Genomic DNA, 4,564 nt, shown 5'->3' on the forward strand with positions numbered 1-4,564 from the left:
GTTACGCGGTTTTGCAGAATGATGATACGCGGTTTTGTACTTTAAACTACGATATATACCTTCGGTTAAATAATTTTATAAATCATAGGAACAGAAAGGAGAATTAGATTTGTATGGAAATTGGATTACGTAATAATATATACTAGAGTGCCAGGTACTGTCAAAATTCGATAGTTTTTTTAGTTTTAGAAGCCTTGGAGAGGTTTTCTAACTTAACATGTAGCAAAACTTATACGGTACAAATTAACTAACCGGAAAATCTTCTGCTAAAACGTAACTAAATTTTTTTTTTATCTGAGAAGGTCTTTGGAGGACTTCGGCAGGACTTGGAATTGACCCGATACATTCAAGTTTATCGATAAATTGCAATGATTTGATACATATCGATAGTTCGACGAATTTCAAGAACATTAAAATTCGATAACTCAACAAAATTCGTTAACTCAACTAATTTCGATGACTGTGAAATTCGATGGCCCGATAAATTTCGATAACTCAAAGATGTAAAAACTTTGGATACCTTTATAAATTTTTACGTTTGAGATCTCCACATTTTTCGAAAACTATCGAAACATTTTGATAACTCGTTACACTCTTCTTCGCTTCGTTGAACCAACGAATTTCAGTAGATCAATAATTATCGATAACTCTGTAAGTTGAAAGAACTCCATGCATTACGACACCTCGATAAATTTCGTTAAGTCTATAAATAATGATAATTCAATAAATATCGATAACTTGATACATTTCTTTAACTTGACAAATTTCGTTAACCCCACCCGTTTTTATAGCTCGATAGCTATCCGTAAATTTGGACAACTAAGTTTATGTGTCTATACATTTCGAAAACTCAGTAAACATTGATCAGTTTGAATAAATCGATACGTTGCGATAACTTAATAAGCATGGATAAATTTCGATAATTATAAACTTCGATGATTCGATAAATTTCAGTAACCTTTATGGCTGATTTTATTTCGATTCCTATCGGAAATTTTCAACTGTGTTAACCTAATTCTTATGTATTTCTCACTTTTGCCTTTTTTTTTGTCTTCATCGTTATCCCTTGTTTCTTCATCTTCATATTTATCTTTATTTCAAAGTTTAATTTCAAATACAAAGTAAAACAAAATGCGAAACAACTTAAATTGAACAGGTTGCAAAACAACCATACACAAATATGGAGATTTTTAAACGACGATTTTCAACCAATTTCGAAACTATAAAAACTAAATAAAATCTACAGAAAATTACCTTTCCAACGGTGTTTTTGGTTTTGAAATCGGTTCGGTAGAATCGCCAAACGAATGGAGACAAAATTTATGTTAGCGTATTAATATATAGATGATGGCAGGTTGCTTCTCTAACTGATATTCGGGTTGAACTTGTACCAATCAGGACTTTAAATAGTTGGGAGATGCGATCAAACAATGTACATTATTTTTTAAAATTACATTTATATTATAATATCGTGTAATAATGATTTTACAAATATATATTTGTATTTTATATAAAGTTATTATAAGCGTAATAGCTTATGACTATACCAAGTGCTTTGACACTTAAATTTAAGATTTTCAGAAAGCGGAGTTAATCGATGTGTGCACTGAACGGCTTATAACTACGTAAATATGTATATAAGCTTAAAAATCCGCGCAACATACAAAATATTTGTATACCCGAGCGCACTTGTGCACAAGGGTATATAATTTTGTTCACATAACGGTTGTTTGTAACAGGCAAAACGAGTCAAGATAGATATAGACAAATGTATACATAAATGACCAGAATGAACAGAGAAATCGATTAAGCGGTGACTGTCTGTCCGTCCGTCCGCCTGTGCACACGAGAACTCGAGTAAAAATTGAGATATCTTAACGAAGTACACGTACCAGTATTTCTTTCGGGCGTAGGATGGACGGTATTGAAAATGGGCAAAATCGGACAATAACCACGCCTACCTCCCATATAACGGTAATTTTCAGAAATACGAAAACTACGATATTTTAACAACTACTGAAGAGAATTCACTCAAAATTGATACTTAAAATAAATTTTCGACAAAAAATAAGAATATTATAAATTTTTGGAAAACAGGCGTAGCCACGCCCACTTATGGTTACATGTGTATATCTTGGTAAACGCTGCACCAATTTCCTCCAAACTTGGCGCAGTAGTTGGCCTTGGTACAGCATACCAAATGGGCGAAATTTACGGTTACGGAAATAACGGTAATTTGGAGAAATAAGAAATCTTCGAGAAATCAGTAAATATTAAAGATAATTTATTCAAAATTGATGGTTGTAACAACTCTTTACCGAGAAATACGTTTATGATAAAATGTTGGAAAATGGGCGTGGCACCGCCCACTTCTGATCACATATATGTATCTCGGTAACCGTTCTACCAATTTGTACCAAACACGGTACGGTTATTGTGCTTGCCACATAAAAGCAAAGCGTTAAAAATTATTGAAACGGACTAAAGTTACGGCCGCTTTTCATATAACGGTAAATTTCAGAACTGCTTGAAACTTCAATATTTCGAAATTTAAGGACGCTAATTTACTCAAAACTGACTTTCCATGTAGCGGTAGCTTTTGGAAAGGAGATATATTTAACATATATTTAATACTTGCGCCGGGTATTTAATGTTCGGCCCCGCCCGAACTTAGACTTTCTTACTTGTTTTATTTTAACTTTTATTTCAACATAGATATATTTCAAAAAAACAGGGTTGAAATTTTGAAATGTACATGTACATTCCTCAGTAATTGTAATTAGGATTCAATTACTTCAGTTCACAGCAAAGGAATCGATTACTTTTTCAATTCCTTGAAGTAATTATGGAGTCAGACTGAAGTTGAGCCTCAAGTGTTGAGGGCTGTCATCGAGACAGTATTGTCCTGTCATAATTAATATGACTGCGTACATGCCTCCATTTAAGAGATTATTTAAGGACTTTTCAAATTATGGCGCTTAGCTAGGTGAGCTTCGAGTGAAATCAAAATTAGCTGCCTTTTGTGCCTTCTGCTCTAAATAAGTTAATTGTAAAAACAAAGATTTCTACAGCAAGCATTCTAAATATAAACCAAATCAGACTATGAATACGGGTTTTCAAATACCTCGATTCCTGCGCCACCTACCGGTTTCGGGTTCTGAGCCAACTGTGAAGTTTCAAGTCTCTAGGTCAGGCCCGGCGAACTTTTATACATATACGTGAAACTATTTCCAAAGAAATATTCAATGTAGCCACGACGTGCCCACAAGAAATCATTACTTAGCACCGTTCTTGGAGACATTAACTGACACATTATTCGTACAAAAATGTTTAAAACAATTAATTAACCGTCTCGTAAATATCTCTGTGTACCTTACGCGGTAAGTGGTAAACATTCTCAGCTTCTACAGATAGCTAATATGGCTGGAATTGAATTCAAAGTTTCTAAAATTTTAGTACTAGCATTTTTGGCCAAATTGCCTGATGGTCTTCTAATTCGATTGATTCCAACTTTTTAATTGTTTCGATAAAGTTTTTATTCAAAACTCAATTAGCTGCATTCCAAAATCTTAGATTTCCAACTAATCAAATTTAGGCAAGTTCAGTTTTGCGAGTGATGTCACATAATAAATTTTAGTATTTCCGATAACTCTTTTTGTAGCAAGTTAAAAAAAAGCTTGTAAAATAGCATAGTACCTTGATTAAATTTAATCATAAACGATGTAAAGAATGTACAAATAAAGACAAAAACCAAATGATTAAAGAAAAAAGTCAGTGTGCCGTTGAAATGAGAAAATGGAAAATTGGAAAATGCGGCGAAAATATTAATGTTTGTTGTAGGGTTTGTATTTGTGTTATTACCTTTTATTGTACTGTGTTCATTTCAACTTTGTAATTTTGGAAATTTTAGATTTATGTGATTTTTGTGGTTCGTCAATCAAATAGAAAATTTTTATTATTCAAACTTTTCTCGAATTGCTAACAACATAAAAATAAATTAAGTTTTGTTAACTTTTAATAAATATATAAAAAAAAAATCTTTGGAATCAACTACATTTTTGGCGATCCTGCCAGGAGTCGTTGATTATTTTATATTCGTGTTCAGTATCAAACATACGGTCAGCTTTAATTAGTAAAGAAAAAAAGTGCAAACTTGTAGCACTGATAGTTAAAAGTCCAACATTCGTCCGGGAGCTCAATAACGATTTCCTCACCACATTCCTGGTCGTTGGTCTTTTGGTGTACCCAAATAATTTGTCACTATTTGTATTTGTTGCGGTAATTCCAACACTGGTGTTAATACCACTACAATTGAACTATCACCAGGCTGCAATAAAATGTATAAGTGATGCCGACAAGAAGAAGCTTCATTTTCATATCCGCGAATGGAATTCGAACAGCAATCCACAAGAGTCCAATTAGCAAAAATCACCAACGTGATATTTCGAAAACCACAACAATATAAAGAACAACGTCAACAACAACATGATACACATACATCTACACGAGATAATTTAAATGAAACTCTTATTGATTTACAAAATAGTACGTTTAACGAACAGTT

The sequence above is a fragment of the Rhagoletis pomonella genome, unplaced genomic scaffold (genome assembly GCF_013731165.1).
Source record: "Rhagoletis pomonella isolate Grant_MI unplaced genomic scaffold, Rhpom_1.0 Rhpom_scaffold_00001, whole genome shotgun sequence".
Taxonomy (NCBI): domain Eukaryota; kingdom Metazoa; phylum Arthropoda; class Insecta; order Diptera; family Tephritidae; genus Rhagoletis; species Rhagoletis pomonella.